Source organism: Camelus ferus, chromosome 17, assembly GCF_009834535.1.
Source record: "Camelus ferus isolate YT-003-E chromosome 17, BCGSAC_Cfer_1.0, whole genome shotgun sequence".
NCBI classification, from domain to species: Eukaryota; Metazoa; Chordata; class Mammalia; order Artiodactyla; family Camelidae; genus Camelus; species Camelus ferus.
Window position 1 is genome coordinate 30,326,747 of NC_045712.1, and position 18,700 is coordinate 30,345,446.

Sequence of the window (18,700 nt, forward strand, 5' to 3'; positions counted from 1 at the left end):
GCGCCGCCACGCCTGCCCCGGCCGCGCCCTAATAAACCGCCCAGCGAGTTCGTGGAGACGGTGGTTCGCCGCGGGGCGGAGAGCAGCGTGGCGGGGCCGCGGGCTGGCGCGGGGGGTGGGGGGCAGGCTCTGCGTCGCCGTGAGAGTCGCGAGCGTCGTCCCGGTGGCCCTGCGCCCGCCGCCCTGTCCTGGCTTCAGAGCTTCCGTGGCCCCCTGACCCTGAGGGTAAAGGCCTCGTCCTGACCTGAGGCCCAGGCCTGGCCGCTGCCACCTTCCCCGCCCCTCCGTCCCCGAGCCCGGCCTCCCGCGCCTTCCACTCCGGCACCTAATGTCTCACAGCTTTGGGGCCTTTGTTCGCCCAGCTCCCTGGTGAAGGCCCCTCAGCTTCAGGCCTCGGCCCAAACGTCCCTTTCGCCAGGACCCTTCTCACGGCCCCTCCCCTGTGTCTCCTGGCCCCGATGTGTTGTCTGTGTGGCTACTGGTGAGGCCACACTGCAGGCCCGGGGACCAGGGCCCGTGCCCGCCTGTCCCTCGCTGCGTCCCCAGTGTCTGGAGCAGTGCCTGGCACCGAGGGCAGGGCACTTACTTGTTGGAAGAAAGAATGTTAAAGTTCCTGAGTGTGAGTGTGAGGGTTGGGGTGCTGTGGTGCATGGTGACCCCAGCCATCTGCCTGGCAGGAGGGGCTGCTGCAGGAAGAGACGGGAGTAGGGTCCGGCCCCAGAGATGCAGCATGGGGTGGGGACCCCGCTGGCCGCTGTGGTGCTTGTGGCCCCAGCGTGGGCAGCTCCCAGCTGGCAGCCTCTCAGCTGATGCTCTAGTGGTGGGCCTCCCTGAAGCAATTTTCTGGGCCGTGGGCAGGAGGCACATGGGAGAGGAGGTTCGTGGGGTGCACACACCCACTGCAGGCAGACATGACTGTGGACACATGAGAACCCTGGCGTGTGGTCTGAGGACTGGGACCCTGCTGTATGATTTCCCACGTGATCCCTCAAGTGACTCCACGTGGCGGGGAGGGGGGCTTGGCTCAAGGATCACATGTTTGGGGAAGGATGGGGTCAGGGGAGATCTCAGGAGGCCTTTGGAGGAGTGACTTTATCAGAACTGGTGGCCTATGTGACTGTCTGGGGGAAAAGCATTCTGAGCAGAGGGAAGAGCCAGTGCAAAGACCCTGAGGCAGGAACAGTCCTGCTGTGTTTGAGGAACAGAGAGGCCGATGAGGTGGGTGCACACTGTTTCACTAAATGCCCACAGCTCTCCTGACAGGGCTGTGGACCAGAGGGGACTGAGGCACAGAGAGGAGACAAACAGCTGGCAAGTGGCTGAGCCAGAATTTCACCCAGGGTATTGACTCCAGATGGCTTGGCTTTAAAATAATGATGATGAAGATGATGATGATGATGATGATAACAACAACAACAGCAGCAGCAGCTGCAGCAACAGCCGAAAGTAGGTGTGCCCGTGTGAGTGTGTGTGTGTGAAGCGTTCTGGCAACCCTGTTCCTTGGCGGCTGGAGTGGAGCCAGAGAAAGTGGTGACTGCAGGTTTCAGGGTTCCAGGCTGATTAGAGACAGGGCCCCTGGTTCCCGGGCTGGGCACGGCCAGGAAAGGTGCCTGCAGTGGCAGTTGGGCCGGGCCTGATCAGAATTTGTTCCCTGTGCATCTCAGCTCCTAGCCCAGTGCATGGCATGTAGTTGGTGTCTAATAAATGATGAGATGTGAAAGAAGGTAGAAGCACACTGTTCCAGGGAACAGAAAGAACCTGAGGGTATGCTCAGAGGACAACCCCTGGAGCTCATGACGGGAGAAGACACTGGGAGGCCTTGAACCCCATAGGGAGGGTTCGGCCTGGGTGCAGACAGAACCAGGGAGGAGTTCACCCTCATTTCCAGATGCAGAGCTGGACAAGGAGCACCCATGGTGGGAGCTGGAAGCCTAGAGCGGGCCTGGGTGCTGGTCTCCAGGACGGGCCTGTTGAAGGCCTCTTCCAGGGAGCCAATGGACCTCACCCCAAGATCTCTAGGGGCTGCAGGCTCCCTTGGGAGCTGCAAGTGCCTGGCCAGGCGGACACCACAGGCAACGTGGCCACACCTCCAGGCCCAGGCCATCTCCTTGGGTCCCGTGTCCCAGAGCTCCTGGGACAGGCTGGTGGCTGGAGCCCCCTAACCACGTTACCCAAGGAGCAGGAGAGCCCTGTGGTGCACAGAAGGTCGAACCCCAGCTCCTGGTCTTGTGGTGGGACTAACTTCATCAAAGCCCCACCACAGCATTAACCACCTGACCTCTGGCCCTGCCGACCTGCTAATTTCTCCGATTACTGTCCATCCACGGCTGCGTCACATGGGCCCGCTTAGCCCTGGCAGCTGCGGGGCAAATCCACTTATGGCCTGGCGGCCCGGAAGTCACACAGTCCTGGGGCTGGGTGCACAGCAGAGATCAGGGTGCTTGCGAGGCACAGGCGTTCCTGGACACCCCAAGGGCCCCAGGCCCGGGCTCACCATCGGCCCCTCCCTTTCTCCGAGCCTCCCGCCTGAAGCTGGCGCCTTCCTTCTGGGGCACAGACGGATCACGGCGTCCCTTCTCCAATCCCCTGTGCTGACCAAGCGTGGCGGCTGACGGGCCAGCTACACGCGCAACATGTCCTGCACCCCCTTCTCTGAATCCCTGTCTCAGCTCTTAGCCCCATTTGACAGATGGAGAGACCAAAGCCCAGACAGGCTGAGGTGTGACCAGGAATGCACACTCAAGGTGCTGACAGCTGCTGCCTTCCCGGCTGCACGTCTCACCACCCCCCGACCCGGCACTGCCTGTGCCAGACTCCTAGCGTCGTGTCCTGGGCATGCTGTTCCCCCTGCCTGGCCTACCCTTCCCATCTCCTCTTGGCCTGTTAAATTCATTCTCGGAGGCCCCCTCTGTGTCAGCTCTTGAGGGAGGCCTCACCAAGCTGCCCAGGGGCAGGACGCTCTGGCCAAGATAACGTCACCAGGAGCCCCTTCTGGCCTGGCTGTGTGGGTGCTGGGGCTATAGCAGTGGGGAAGTGGGGTGCCCCCAGAGCCCCCACAATCCAGAACACACACTCTGGTTTAGGACTGGCTAATAGGGTCCAGCTCAGGCCCACTTCCCACGCAGGGGGGCCCTGAGGCTTGGGGCTACGTTGAGGCCCTGGTGCTGGCCTAGCCCCAGTCTGGACCCTGCCCCAGGTGGGCTCATGGGGGTGAAGGCCCCGCCTTCAGATTGTAGCTCCCCACCCCCACTGGGGCCACCGCGTCCTGTCATTGCTCACTTGGTCTGTGTGGCAGCCTACTCCCTGACTACCTTGTCACTCATTCTTCTCCAGCCCCGCTGGCTCCTCCCCACCCTACATACACACCTGGCACACTCCTGCCTCAGGGCCTTTGCACTGGCCATGCCTGTGGCCTGGAACACTAGTCCAAGCTTTCCTTCCTGTAGCCCCCTCTCTCCCTGCCTCCCTTTGGGCCTTTGCTCACCTCCCCACCCTCCCTCACTCTGAGCTGCAGCCCCTCCCCTCCTTCCTGAAGTGGGACTTCTGCACAGACTGACCATGTTGCCTGAAACCCCCCTCTGCTCAGCCCCACTCACCCCTACCCCCATGTCCTCAGGGAGACCTCATGTCCCTCTTCCATCCCCCACTCCAGGTCCCCACATCCATCCAGGGATCCAGCTCTCTGAAGGGTCCTGAATCCTGTGGGGAGGGAGGGGTCTCCCCATCACTGGGTGGACAGGAGGGTGTCCCTGCGTGTCCCTCCTGCATGAGGACTCAATGACACCAGAGCATTTTATAAGTGAGGGCACCAGAGCCCCGGGGAGGGACGTACCTTGGCTCACTTATGCACGAGCAGGTAGGGAGCCAGGTCTGCACGCTGACTGTGACAGCCTGAGTGGCCGCCTGTGAGCCCTGAGGCTTGGCCAGGGGCTTACACCAGGGCTCTGGCCTCTCTGTGGGCTGAGGATCGGGGGCCGTGTTCTCAGCCCTGCTGGCACCCACTAAGGCTTCTCTAGCCCTCTCCCCAGAGGCTTGTGCTGACCCCCAGAAGAGGGATGGCTATTTGCCCCCATTTTACAGATGGGGAAACTGAGGCTCGGAGGCTTAGAGACTCGGACGGGGTCACGCAGCCATGCTAGGAGCCCGCCTGTCCCCCTCCTCTCTCCCTGCACCCGGCCTGGGGCGGCGGGGTGGGGCCCAGGCAGCCTCGCCCCTTCCCTGGCCAGTTGATGTTATCGCAGCTGATTTAATTTCAAAGACGGATTGAGCTGTGGCGGGAGGGAGAGCGGCTAATCGCAGCGGCCATCTGCCCCGTTGTCATGGGGATGGGCTCCCAGCAATCGTGCAGGGGCTGGACCCAGATAAGGGCACTGGAGTGGGCTGGAGGGGACGGCAGTGGGTGGGGTGTGGATGGGCAGGAGCATGGGGGCCAAGGAGGGACCCAGAGACCCAGGGGAGGCAGGGGCACAGAGACACGAGGGAGACAGCTTGATGGTGCCCAAGGGAGGAGAGATGGAAACACGGAGAGACACCAGGGAATCACAGCCAAGCACAGCCCCGGCAAGGCTGCTGGGGGCAACAGCAGGGTGAAGGGGTGCCTGGCCCCACTGCCCTTCCCAGATCCCTACTGAGCCTGCTGCAGCCCTGCCAGTGCCCCCACTGGGGCCTGGGGAGTCCTCCCCAGTCTGCCCCCGCCTCTCCCACAGGGTCGCAGACCCCAGGGTCCCTCCTTGGTCAGGCAGGGCCCAAGCTCAGCTCAGAGTTGGGACAGCAGCTGCTTCTTCCAAGCAGCTGCCAGCGCCCTTGGTCTGGCTTTGCAATCACATCTTCACAACTTGCCAAGTCAACAACAGCCTCATGTTGCGGCCAGAGGGGGTGCCGAGCACCCACTGCATGCCTTGCCCACCGCCCGTCACCCACGCCTCCCCACGGCCCTGCCCACCTTACAGCACAGGAACCTGGGAAGAGACCCCCCACTGTAATTTGTTCAACAAATTTCATCTGTCTTCCCCGGGTGCCAGGCCCGGGGAGGTGCGGGGACAGGACCTCGGGCTCTGCTGCTGGCCCCACGCAGCCCCTCCTGGGCGCCTCAGACCCTCCCCAAGGCACCCTGGCCCTGCTGTCACGGTGGACACCCCGCTCGTTCCACCTGTGGTCTGTGTGCCCTCCCCGGGGAACTCTCCCCTGCCTGATGGGGAGGGAGCCCCAGCACCCCACCACGGCCCTCCCCGTGCTGTCCGCCATCGTCCCAACCTGCCTCTGCGTCAGGGTCTGACTTCAGATCTGCACACCCACTGTGTGCTGGCGGCCCCCAGGCATCTCACGAGGACCTGGGGAGCTCCCACTGTGGACCCAGAGACCTGACGCTTGCCCCAGCCTTCTCTGCCGGAGGTACCCCCCTGCTCCAGTGCTCCGAAGTGCTTTCTTTTCCTCTGAGGGCAACGATCATTTCTAACTTGTTCTAGAGTCAGTCACTGCTAGTAGCCTGAAGTCTAGACTCCCCACAGTGGCTCACAGGAAAACATTAGAATCCCCTCCAGACGCAGGACAAATTCCAACTTCCCACCCTGTCCTCAGGTGGCAGCCTGTAGAGTCTTCACCACGTCCCAGCCCCGCCAGACCCCAGACCTCAGCCTTGCCCACCTCCCACCCCCCTCTTTTACCTGCAATGGATGATTGATTGATTGAGGTACTGATCATTGCAGTAACATACACACAACTTAAAACTGACCATCTTACACACCTCTGGGTACACAGGTCACAGGCACGGAGAACACTCACATCATTGTGCAGCCCTCACCTCCACCACCTCCAGAATGTTCCCATCTTCCCCAAACCGAAAGTCTGTCCCACCAACCACTGGCGCCCCCCCCCGCCCCCCAGCACCCCCTCCACTTTCTGTGTCTAGGAGTTTGACGGCTCCAGGCCCCTCATATGAGTGGGACGTCGCAGGACTCCGCCTCCCGTTGGGGTCTGTTTGTTGTTTGGACTTGCCCTGCCCTCTCCTGACTTGGTGGACTGACAGTTCCACCCCCAGTGGGTGGCATGGCTGTGGGCACGTGGATTCCCCCAAGCCCAGAGGCTGTGGGGGCAGTGAGAAGCAGCATTTGGTTACATACAGGGCGATTCTGCTTGGACACACCTGTGTGACAAATTTGACATGTACCTTGCAGCTCGCACTCACTGTAACACATCAAAAATGTACAGAAGAACGCTGAATTAAACCCCAGCAGACACGCCCAGTCAGGTCCCCGGAGGCTCACTGGGACGGCTCACCCAGTGTCCCAGCCAGTACCTTGGAAACCTCTACAGTGCGTGGACGTATTTTTCCTTTTTAACTAGAATGGGCATCATTCCAAGTGTGTTGTGATACACAAGCTTTGTCCACAAACAACACACTGTGGCCGGTGGCCGCCCTCCAAGTCATGCAGACTGGACAGGTGGGACTGTCACCCCACCCCACGGGAGGGGGCGCAGGCCTCGCGGGGAGAAGAGGGGTGCTCGGCGGGGGGGCAACGTCCCGGGTCGCTGGACCACCAGCCTCCTGCTGCCTCCCACCAGGTGTTCTCTCCTGGAGGTAGATGCCCATGGCCGCGGGGCTCGGGGAGTGGAGGCCCCTGCTCCATCTCTGCTGGGCTGTTTCTGCCGCCGGCCCTGGCAGGTCTCAGGTGGACAGTGTGGCCCCGTGGGGAGTTGTGGGGGTTGCTGACCTCCAGCCTCCAGTGAGATGTGCACCAGCTTCTGGCAGGAGGGGTAGGGTCCAGCCTCAGGTTCCTTATCGGCCTTGCTGCCCACTACGCGGAACCCCTCCCACTGGCGGCGGGCTACGCCTCCCCTGCACGTGCCCCTTCCGCCCTCCCCTTCAGCCGCCAGGGGCCCCCCGCTTTAGGCCGCCCCGCTCCTCGCCTCCAGAACTTCTTTTGCTTTGTGATCGGGGCCTTCGCTTTCCTTAGGACTCCTCAGGGAAGGAGCCTGGATCCACTTCTGTGACTCTGGTAACAACCTACCTCCAACTTCATGGCTGAAAGCGACCACACTTACTCTCTTCCGGGCCTGAAGGTCAACCTCCAGCCGGGCCTCCCTGGGCTCAGATCAGGTGTGGGCAGGGCTGCGCTCCTTCTTGAGACTCGGGGAGACGCGGGCTCACGCGGCCTGTGTTCCTTGGCGTGCGGCCCCATCCTCCTCCTCGAGAGCCAGCAGTGTAACGTCTCCTAGCCCCTCCCTCTGACTCGGAGCCCGCTTCCCTCTCACAAGGACCCTGGTGATTCCTCAGGCCCACCGGAGAAGCCAGGGCCCTCTCCTCCTCAAGAGAGCCCGAGTTTCATCACACCTGCGAAGTCCCTTCTGCCGTCCGAGGTGGCCCCCAGCTTCAGGGGCTCAGGACGTGGCCATCTCTGGGGGCTGTCACTGAGCTACCCCAGGGCTTACAGCGAGAACGGGGGCAGAGCGGCTGCTGAGAGGCCAGCTCAGGGCCACCTGTTCCCCCACAGCCTCCCGCCTGGGAGGGTGCTTGACTGCTGGCACCCCTGGGGCACGGCCTGGCCACGGCGCCCACTCCCTGAGCGGCAGGAGGAGGGTGTCTTGTGTCTGGGATTGGAGTGAAGGAGGAGGCCAGGAGGCTGCGTCCAGGAGCCGGGGTAGGAGGGGGGCCCTGCACGGCGGGGCCGGAGCCCTCAGCTGGGCAGCAGCTGGCTGGGTCCAGGTCTTGCTCAGCCCCGCTGGCTGGAGACCCCAGGCTATTTTGGAATTGCTTCTCCACCTTTCAAATCTCCCCCTCCCCCTGACTCTGGGAGCATGCCCATTGGTCACTCCCCAAGGCCTGCTGCCTGCCTGCCCCAGAGCCCCTGACATCTCGTCCATCCGGAGGCACTAGTCACCCCTCTTAGTGAGCCCTGCGAATGGTCTGGGAAGGCCAGGCTCACAGAGAAGAGCTTGTCCGGGGCAGGCATCCCAGGAGGCTGGTTTTGTGTTAAGAAAAGATTTGATCACAGCCTCCACCAGCATCTTAGAGGGGTCTTGGGCCCACCCCATGTTAAGTGTGACCTCAGATGACATCTCTGAGCCCCCTACCCCCTTCCCCCGCCAGGGCTTCCTGGCCCCACGTCCCCTGCCCTGGCACTCCCTATCTTGGTGGGGTTTGGCCAGCAGAACAGGTCTCCCCTCCATGGGGCCTGGGAGACATGGGAGCTGGGCAGCGCGGGGCAAGGGCCGCCCTACCCACCAACCACACTGCGCTGTCACACCCCCAAAGCAGGAACCTGGCACCACCAGCTACTTGAGCCCCCAGGCGCCGTGGTTACGCCTGCGGTCACCCAAGCAGCCGGTCAGGAAACCCCTGGGGTCGTGGGGTTCTGAGGTGGTAGCAAGGGTACATGTGAACCATCTTCTCCTCCAGATGCTCAGGCCCCAGTGCCACCCCGAACCCTAGGCCACCCGCACACGCCTCCCCACAGCCATGCCTCCAGCCACACAGCTCCCACACCCAGCGTGCCCTTCCCGCTCCTCACTGTCAGGGCCAAGAGGAGCCGTCTTCGTGGCCCGTGGCCCCGCCACCCCGTTTCTCCCTCCTTTGGGACCACAGGAGTTGGGCTCTCTCCACTTCCGGGTTCCTGAATATCATCTGCCTGGAAGTCGGGGTGCCAGCTCCTGGAGGGCAGGGCTGGCCTCTGCCTGTCCCCAGCTCGCCCATCACCGGCAGAGCCTTCTGGGTGGAGAAGGCTTTCCATGCCAGCTCATGGAGACCAGGCTGGTGTCCTGGACCCTTGTGGGCCAGGCCTGGGCCCCTTCCCAACTTTGCTGGGTCCTGCGCACCACCCTGACGCGCGCCATGGTGGGCCCTCCACCACGTGGTCCCAACACCGTCCTTGGTCCTTTGACAGGGCCCCTTTAGGAAAGGAGGGCAAAGGCAGTCATTGCAGACTGATTCCCACACTTGCTTTAAGTAGATGTTTAATTTAGCAGTTAATTATTAATTAGGCTTATCAATTGCCCGCTGGTTGCTGGCCGGGAAAGGCTGGCTCGAGGAACCACCCACCTGGGTGTGTCTGTGTCTCCATGAAGCGAGTCAGCTGCGCTGTCTCTTTGCGCGTTGCTTCATACACGAATTTGGCTGCTGGATCTCCTCCCAGCAGGCCCAGCTGGTTGGAGAGCGTTGGTACCACGCAGACCCGGGGCTAACCTGGGCAGCGTGGTCTCGGTGCCTCCACGGCTGCCATGCTGGCCCCGGTACTGCCTCCCCGTCTTCCCTCTGCCTCGGGCTCCAGACCGTCCACCTGTGGGGCTGTGCCGTGGGTGCCATCCAGGACGCCTACGGATGCCACTTGGTCCTTGTGCTGAACGTGAGCTTAGTCTCTTCCTGCCCAGATCTGACCCCATTCTGGGCTCCTTCTCAAGAGTGGTCCCTCTGGCCACCTGCATGTCCACCCCGTCACCTGGGAATCCTCCCTCTCAGACCCTGCGCCCTGGGAATTCGCTCTCTGTGTCCTGCGCACTGCCCGGCGCTGAGCCTGCACGAACCGTCCCCTGGAGCAGACAGGGAGGCCGGACGGGAGATGACTGGGGGACAGCACTCCCCGCAAGCCCTGAAGAGCAGAGGGCTCGGAGCCGAAGTGGGTGGGAGTTGCGGAAGCGCCTGGATCACCCTCCAAGGCTTGTGGGCCTTCTAAGAGCGGTGCTCTCTGTTGGGTGTGTGGGAGGCCGTGGGAAGCTGCGGAGCAGAGAAGGGCTGACTTGTGTTTTGGGGGGTCACTGGGACTGTTGGGGTGGAGTGGGGAGGGGGAGGCTGCCGTGGCTGTCGGCTGGGGGGGCCTCCCACCAGGAGGGCAGTGGGGACGGTGGTACAGTTGAAGAGGATCCGGGAGACAGAACTGGCGAGCTCTGCCGATGGACTGGGCACCGGGGAAGAGGAAGGAGTCGAGGGTCACTCTGAGGTCTCTGTCCTGATAAGACACTGTCCCCCCTATTCACTGGGACGGGGACGACTGTGGGGCAGGCAGACTCGTGGAAGGAAGTCTAGAGTTCAGTTTGGGGCGTGCTGAGCTTGACCCGCATGCTAGGCCGCCAAGTAAGCGATGCCCAGTAACTGCGTGGAGACGTGACCTCGGGTTCAGGAGAAAGATGAGGACTGGGGGGATATCGACATCCATCAGCTCCTGCAGCGTGCTTAGAGGCCGAGAATGGGTGCGATCACCGGTGTGGGCAGGGATGGAGGAGGCCCCAGGGATGCTCAGAGGCCAAGGGAGGAGGAGGGAGTGAAGGAGGAGAGGCCAGGTGGGCCCCATCTCGGGTGCCGCCTCGGCCCTTCTGCTCCTTCTGAGCCCCGTGTTTCCTGCAGGCCAGGGGCTTGATCAGATTCAGGCCAGAGTCCCTGACAGGCCCACTGCATTGGCGATGTGTGCTTCCTGCGGGGTCGCTCCAGGACACGCCGAACATCTGATCACTTCCTTTCTGCGAGATTAAAATTGACCAGGGGCTCCAGTTCTCAGCCCGGCCCATTCACGACAAAGCAACTGTCTGCTTTTCACTAACGATTTCGGGGACCGCTGATGGCGGTGCCTAATACCACCAGGAGAGGGTTGCAAAGTCTCATTCCCTTTCCACTGATCACTTGGAATTTTCCTAAACAGAGCTTCCCTCATCAGTTAATCTTGAGAAACAGTTCACACAGGAAAGGAGGATAAATGGTTTTTCTTTCCCTTTATTTAAAATTTTGTGGTTCTGGGAAGGCACCCCCCACCCCTACTCTCAGAGCAAACTCCTCCCAAACCTGACTGCCATATTGTGGCTCACGGGACGCGTTCAGCAGTGTTCACTGAGTTTTTAAAATGTCATTTATTAAACATTTAACACACTTTTTGAAAACTTATTTTTATTTTTAAGTTTTTTCCAGTTTTACTGAGCTGTAAGTAACATACATCAGGGTGCGAGTTGAGGTGTTCAGCGTAATGACTTGACGAGCACGTGCGGGGAAGTCACCACCACAGTGAGCTCAGTTAACATCCATCATCTCATAAGGGTACCAAAAAAAGAAATAAGTTTTTCCTTGCGATGATTGACATACCTATTTTAAATACTTAAAGAACAGAAAAATCAAAACCCAAAATTAATCACTCCCAAGTCCCACCACCCAAAATAATCATGGTCGACCCCAGAGGGAGTGCGATTCCAGACACCGCCTGCACTTCCAGACACCGCCTGCACGAACAGGAAAGATGGAGCTGGGTCCCTGGTGTGGAAATGGGGCATATTATGGTGGCTTAACAACACTGAAGGCTGCATTGCATTTTAAGGACTTCACCAGAGGGAGGAAGGCTGGATGTGCCCCTGCAGGAAGTGCTGGCGCTGGGTCTGCCAGCCAGCATCCTGCAGGTCCAGTCCCCGGATGACACCGTGCTCCGCAGACCCGGGCGGGTGACACACGCGCCCTCCCCATCCCGTGAGGCACGTGAGGCTCACAGTGCCAATGCAGACCTCAGGGGTCCCAAGGCCCGGACAAGCTGGGGAGTCCCTTTTGGCAAAAAGGACAAGCTCTTGCCCCTCGCACCTCCAGCCAAGAAGAAAGAGACCCAGCCCTCAGTGGGCCCTGGCATCAGGGGTGCAGCCAACATCGCACTTGGAAATGCTGCCCAACCCAGTCATTAGGTGACCCAAAGGCTGCAAGTTCTGAATGCAGCCCAGAGCAAGAAGCAACTCTGCAGGAGGCTCGGACTGTCATCAGCTGCCCCCAGTCACCTGACCTGCAGGTCCAGCAGATGGTGGTGGACACAGCTCCGCATGGAGCTGCTGGCCAGCCCTGGTGGGAGGGGTCAGCACAGATGCTCAGAGGCCCCAGCATGGCCAGGCGACTCTGAGAGTAGCTCCCAGAATGCTTCAGGGCCCTGAGGGGCCGGGCATCTGGTGGGGGAACGTCCCATGACTGCGTGACTGGATCTGGTCCTCATCAGACCCACAGCCGGGTCTGGGGCCGGCCCCCTGCATGGAGCACAGGACAGGGAGCACGCTGCAGCCTCCCACATTCCCCGTCTCTGTTGTACCCACACCCACTCCTCTGCCCACCTGGGGCCTCCCAGGATGGCTCCCCAAGGTCAACGGATGGAGGAGAAAAAGACGAGGCCTGGCTCACGATGGCTCTGCTGGACACCAGCCCTGAGGAGGGGGCATTGCTAAAGGAGAAGGGTCAAGAGAGGTGGTCTGGGCGGTGGCCCCTCGCTTACCTGAGGGGAGGGAGGAGCCACCTGGGGAAGGGGCGGCTGGACCCCAGGGACGTCAGCTGGTGGCTTGCGGGTTGGTCGTGGGCCTGGAAGGAGCAAGAGCTGCTGAGGCCAGGGAGTCGGGGGATTAACGTTCTGGGCAGGCACAGAGCGTGTAGCCCCCCAGCCCCAGGAGAGATGCGCCAACCCGGGGGCAGGACTGCCTGCCCGGCGACCACTCCCACGTCTGCACGCGGTCTGGGCGGGGCGCACACGTACGGAGGCCCAACAGCTCCCACCACCATTGCGGGCAAACACCCCGCCCTCACGGCAGAGACTGAAGCTGGGTGCCGATGGGGTCACCGCAAGGGGACTGGCCGGCAACTCACCTCTACTGAGCTGACGACCCTGCACTGCCATTTCGCTCACAGGGGCTTGGTGGCTGCAATTCACTAGCTGGGCAGGTGGCGCCTCAGTCAGTTTCCCCCTGACCAAGCACATGGGGAGCGATCCCAGTGGTCACTCTCTCAACTTACCCCAGGGTGGGACCTCATCTCTGCTGGTCTAGACGCCAGCTCATCACACACGATGGGCCCCTAGGTGGTCCCCAGGTCCCTGTCCTGCTGCCTGCTGCCTCCCGACCTCCCCGAGCCCCCCCTCGTGGCCCTGCGTGGGGTGGCGTCCCCCTCCTCTGGGACTGTGTGTAGAAACGACCTCTTAGATGGCAGCCATCTCCTGATCCATGGGCCTTAGTGAATCTCAGATTTTCCGAATAAGCTCTGTTTAAACCATGCCCTGTATCGGACACCTCTGTGGCCCACCTCAAGTCCTCCCAGCCTGGCTCGTCCTGGCCGCGGCCATAGGTGACCATCTGGTGGGTGCTGACAGCCCAGCTGTCTCTGATACGGCGTGAGGACCACCTGCAGGACCTGTTGGGAAACGAACCCAGAAGTTTGGAGGCTGATGGACAAGCCTCGCCCGGTGGGGTGGCAGCCTGTGGCTACATCCTCTGTTGTCCCTGGGGTGGCCGGTTCTCAGCCCGAGCCTGAGGTGTCCCAGGTGGCACGGTGGAGTCCGTACCCACTGACTGTACTCCAACAATGCCTCCTCCTGCTGGCTTTTCCCCTTGCCGTGCCCCGCCCCCCAGGGCGCCCCCTGTTCCCCGGGACTACTTCCCACAGATACTTCCTGCAAACCCCATTTCAGGCTCTGCGCTCAGACCCGAGGGCTGCCTTTCCCCAGGTCTGTGCTGAGAAGGAGGGAGTCCTGTGCAGAGGACTAAGGGCTTTCCCCCATGAAGTGGGGGACCACAGCCTCTCCCTGGGCTGTGAGATCCCTGAGGGTGAGTGGTCAGGGTCCAGGCAGGGAAGGGTGACACTCAAACCAGAGGTCAGTGCTCTGGGTCATGGTGACGTGAAGACAGCAGGAAGCCATCGGCCCAGGAGAGCAGGCTAGGAGGACAAGCTGGCCCAGCCAGCCCGGGGTCCTCCAGAAGGTCTGACAGACATGACCAAGCCTGTGGCCACCTGAAATGTGGAGCCCTGGGCCACCTCACACCCGGACAGCCTCAGTCTACACTGCCTCCTGGCTTCAGCACCTTGTGTGTGCACGTGCAAACGCCTACCTGCAGCACATCCTGCCTGGGCAACCCTGGGCCTGCACCACCCCTCCCCGGAGTCACCTCTCTCTGGGGCTAGGGAAAGGGGGTGCAGAGAGGGCATCCGTGTGGTCCCCAAAAGCTGGCAGCAGCAGCTGGGACAAGATAGGCGCAGCCCACACAGCACCTCTGAGCCTGGCCGGGCCTGGGCCACCCTGTCTCAGCCCCGCACGGGTCTCCCGTGCCCCAGCCAACCCGCAGAGACCTCATCTCGGCCATCCACCCAGGGCCACCTGGACTAACCAGTCCTGCCAGAAACTGGATCCAGCCACAGAGGCCCCTCCCTGGAGGTGTGTGAGGTAAACCCCCCACCGTCCCCTGCCTCCCCTTCCCGCCTGAGCCAGAGAGCCAGGGCCTGGGGAGGTGTGGGCGGCTGGTTTCTCCTCCCCTTGCCCACCCTCCCCTGTAATGGCGGGGCTGAGCGTGGGCTGGACTGACACACAGTCCACTGGACAGACTGACTGACGCCCCTCTCCCCAGCAACCTCCTCAGCCTGAGCTGGGGACCACCTGGTGGGGTGAGGGAGGGTGGGGTCGGGAGGTGGGATCGCTGAGGAGAACCCAGGAGCCACCCAGAGAGAGGGCCGCATCACACCCAGCACCCCGCTTTCCTCCACTGAGCCCCTGTCGTATGTGCCCCCACGCGCCTGGCTTCACGCACTCCCCACGGGCCCTGGGGCTCATTGTAGGTGTCACCATGTCCCCACCTTCCAGATGAGGACACTGAGGTTACGCGAGGCCAGGGACGCCCATCTGCCCAGCAGCCATCCTGGTCTGCACACAAGTACACTTTCCCTGTCGTCCTGGCCACTCTTTCTAAAGATGAAGTCCTAGAAGTGAAATCACTGGCCCAGCGCTCCCACGGAACTGGAATTCCGAGCGGTGACCGCGGGACTCACCTGGGGGTGGAGGGGGAGGGGCCTGCCTGCAGCGCCCAGCGCCCAGGCCGTCGGTCACTTGCTCTCCCCCAGGGTGGGCTGAGGACTCGTTACTCTGTGCTTCTGGAAGCCAAGCATCAGGTCCCCGCATGTGGGTCATTTCTGCACCTTCTGGCACAAATTCCAGGCCTCCGTTCTTTGCAGGCAAAGACAAGGGCTGGGGCCAGGTTTCCAGGGCTCGCAGTCTTGGGCCCCTCATCTGCAAAGTGGGGAGAGAAGGCGCTCCCAGGAGGACGTGGTGACCCGCAGGACACCAGCTCCTCCAGGCCCAGTTCCAGCCCAGGAATGTTTCTCCTCCAGGTCTGGCCTCAGGCCTGACGCCTGACACCGGGCAGTAAATAACTTTCCATTTGATCACCTCTCGTTTGGCCGATCTTTTGCTCAGGGGAAAGTGGGCGTGACCCCCGTCAAGGCCCCACCCACCTCCTCTAGCACGGGCAGCTCTGGGAGGGAGGGGGTCCGGCATGGGGGCAGCTACGCCTTTACCCAGAGCCCCCACTGAGCCCCAGGCAGTTACACCTGTGCCGTCAGCCTCCTGGCGGCCTCTGGGGCCAGAAGCTTCATCCCAGACATTTTCCCTGCCTTTGGGTCCAGCCCTCAAAGCCCTGATGGGAAGACTGAGGCCAGCGGGGGCAGGGATTGGGTCCCGCGACGCACAGTGCGGGCAGAGGTCAGGGCCCGCTCTGCTGGTCTGGCTGGACCGGGTCCGTGTGGGAGGGACGGGGGCCGCTCCCCTGATGCGCCTCTGCCTGGAACGCAAGGAGACAGGCCCAGAGACGCCGAGGGGCTGGCGCAGGCCGCCCAGCGCGGGGGAGATCTGGTTCCGGCGGGGGAAGAAAGCGGCTCTTGCGCCGGCCTGGGCCTGCTTTGGGAGCGGGCGCCCTGGGTCAGCTGGGGAGCGAGCTCGCGCCGCCCGCGGTCATCTGCATGACAAAGGCGCGCGCCGGTGGGAGCGGCCGAGCGCAGCCCGCCCGCGGCCGCAGCTGCCCCGCTAAGCTGCCTGCCCCGCGCCCGCCGCCCGCCGGAGATTTGGGGGCGGGGGCGGCACGCGAGCGCGGCGCTCAGCTGTGTTTGCTCGGGGGGCGCCGCGCGGGGCGGCGGGGCTGGGGCGCGGGACAAAGGCCGGGTCTGACCGACCCCGCAGGTGGTGAGGGGGAGGGGAGGGCCCGGGACCGGAGCCCTCAGGCTGTGTCCCCGGCCCGCACGGACCGCCCGTCGTCGCCTCCCCGGCCTGCGTTCCGGAGCTGCTTCCAGCCCCTTCCCTGGAACCTGAAATGACAAATGCTATCAGCATCCATCCATCCACTCTTGGCTGCTAGAGCCACTGTCCTCACTTGCATCTGCACTGGCCCCCCCACCCCATCCAGTCCCAGGTGGGGTGCCCTCTGCTCCCAGCCTCCTCTCTCCAGCCTCTTCCTCTGCGTGTCCACCTCAGTTTCACATCCACCCTGAGCTAGCTTTCTCCACCTCCCCATCTTCCAGGCGCCTGGACCAAACCTGGACATCTTCTTGACATCTCTCTGTGCCCGCCTGACCTTCAGCATCTGCCTAGAATCTAACTGGCTTCTACCAGCCCCTGCCGCCCTGGGCCAGCCCCTAGTGCTGCCCAGACTGTTGGAGTAGCCTCCTTCCTGCTCTCCCAGCTTCTGCCCCAGCAGCAGCCACAGGCTCCTGTGGAAACAGAAGTCAGATCTCTCCTCTCCTCTGCTCCACATCCTCCCTTGGCTCTCACCTTTCCTCATCTCAGAGGGAAAGCTGAAGCCCTCACAGCCTCCACGAGGCCCACCTGATTTCCTTCCAAACCCGCCTCCCCACCTCCCTGACCCGAATCTCTAGTTATTCCTGAGCAGCCAGGTCTCAGGGCCTTTGCACTGGCTGTTCCCCTGCTTGCATCACTTCACCCTGATATCTGTGTACCTCACCTCCTTGTATCCTTCAAGACTTTACTCCGATGCCACCTCCTCAGGGAGGCCCTCCTTGACCACTCCATCTACAATGCCAATTTCCTGCCTCCCTCTTGGTCCTGTTTTCTCTCCTGGCCTTCTGGCTACACAGCATTCCTATGTGGTGCTCACTCATTTGTTCATTTTCTGTCCCGCATGGATGGTAAGAGGCACCAGGGCAGAGGCTGTCTTTTTTGTCTGCTGTTATGACCTCCAAACCTAGCATTGACACTGGTACACAGAAGTGTTCATGAACATCTGCTGAATAAATGGACAGATTAAGCACTTAACCCTCCATGGCAGCCTGTAGGGCAGGCGCTGTTATTGTCTCCATTTCACAGATGGAAGCACTGAGACGCAGAAAGCACAGGCAACCTGCCCGAGGTCACACAGCGAGGAGGTCTGGGAGGCAGGGCTTGACTCCAGGCCCTCCCTCCCTAGTGAGGTCTCAAACCAGAGGCCACAAGCTGGTGGTTTTGGCCCCCAGAAAGGTTTCTGTGGCTTAACAGTTTCTGAAAAAGTTGAAACAGTTGTGGCCATTTGAAAAATCAGGAGGTTTTGTGTAAAAACTTAGACTTCCAGCTTTCTTGCAAAATTGGAACCTCTGGCCAAAATTGGGTGCTCAGTTCCACAGGCAACCGTGGGCTGAAGCTGGGCCCCCAGCTACCCCTCAGACGGGGTGGGGGGGATTCCTTGCCCAGCTGCCTCCTTGTCATTCAGGTCTCAGCCCAAAGGTCACCTCCTCAGAATAGCCCTCCCTGATTACTCTGGCTAGTGATCATTATCTGAAATCACTTCATCCATTTCTTTGGTGCGTACTGCTCCTCTTCCCCAGTAGAATGGCTGCTCCAGGAGGGCAGGGCCCGGGTCAGTCTTGCCCATCTGTGCAGGACAGCGCCTGCCCCTACGGGCATTGGGTGCATACCTGTTGACTGACCGAATGACTGAATGAAGGACCTAGTTCTAGGCGAGTCCCCCAGGCACCGAGTCCTCACACTTGTGCACAGCAGCCCTCGGCAGGCTCTCCCGGCTTGGATGGGGCAAGGTCACAGGCCTCTTGCCGGGGACACAAGCATCACTGGTTTCTGGCTCTGTGACAACCTTGAGAGGCATGGAACCCCTCCCACTGCAGCGGCCAGCTCCCCAGCTCCCTGGGCCCCCGCCACAGACAGGGAGCCGTGAGGCTCCCGGGTCAGCACCAGGGTCGTCCTCCTGGTGTCCCAGATGCAGCTTGGCCGCCACCTGCTCATCAGCCTTGCTCCTGGTCAGGCCACAGGGCCGTTAGCCTTTCAGGAGGTGAAGGGACTCGAGCTCCAGGCCCGGCTCTGTCCACGTCTCCCCGTGTGACCTTGAGCAACTTAACTCACCTTCTGAAACCCTGTTTCCTCCTCTGTAAACATGACCTCTGCCCTGGCCTGAGACCTGGAGGGTCCTGGGGGCTTACGCCGGCCACCGGCGCGCGGCAAGCTCTCAGGATGGCAGCAGCCCCCACCCCGCAGGCGCCCCCACCTCGGTCAGCAGCCCAAGTGGGCAGACTCACAGGGCCCAGGCCACGACTGTCACTCCTCCTCACGGGCAGTCGGCGTCTGGGAGCCTGTGTGCTCAGTGTGTGGCCTCAGGTGACTTGCAACCACGTGTGTGGATGTGTGTGAATGAACACGTGTGTGAGTGTGTGTGACAGTGGGGGGCAAGGTGCCTGGAGTGTCCTGGCCGGTCCTCACTGGCCAGGGCAGGCGGGTGGGAGCAGACTGGCCCGGCCTGCCAGGCAACCCCAGGGGCAGGAGTCTGTTGGGGCCCTGCTGACGGGCCTGCTGGTCAGCCTGAGCCAGAAGGGACTGGTTGGTGTGGGGGGAGGGGGAGCTGCCCCCAGGGTGGCCAGCTCCCAGGACCGGGCCCTGCTGGTCCTGCTCTAGGTCCCTGGACCAGCGTGCAGGGTGGGAGGCAGCCCCGGGAGCCTCTCCTCTGACCATCCCAG

General features: G+C 62.0%; 1 long non-coding RNA gene across 3 annotated transcripts; it reads right to left on the bottom strand.

Annotated features, from left to right (window-relative positions):
• Positions 1 to 9,745: 9,745 nt before the first annotated feature.
• LOC116657194 lies at positions 9,746 to 18,316 on the bottom strand. 3 transcript variants are annotated; one of them, XR_004312217.1, is made up of 4 exons: positions 18,093 to 18,303; positions 14,744 to 14,981; positions 12,213 to 13,117; positions 9,746 to 11,970 (listed from the first exon to the last, which is right to left on the bottom strand). It is a non-coding gene; the product is annotated as an uncharacterized LOC116657194 (long non-coding RNA). The 3 variants fall into 3 exon arrangements; XR_004312218.1 differs by having other exon boundaries at positions 9,746 to 13,117; positions 18,266 to 18,316; XR_004312216.1 differs by having other exon boundaries at positions 9,746 to 13,117.
• Between the last annotated feature and the right edge of the window lie 384 nt (positions 18,317 to 18,700).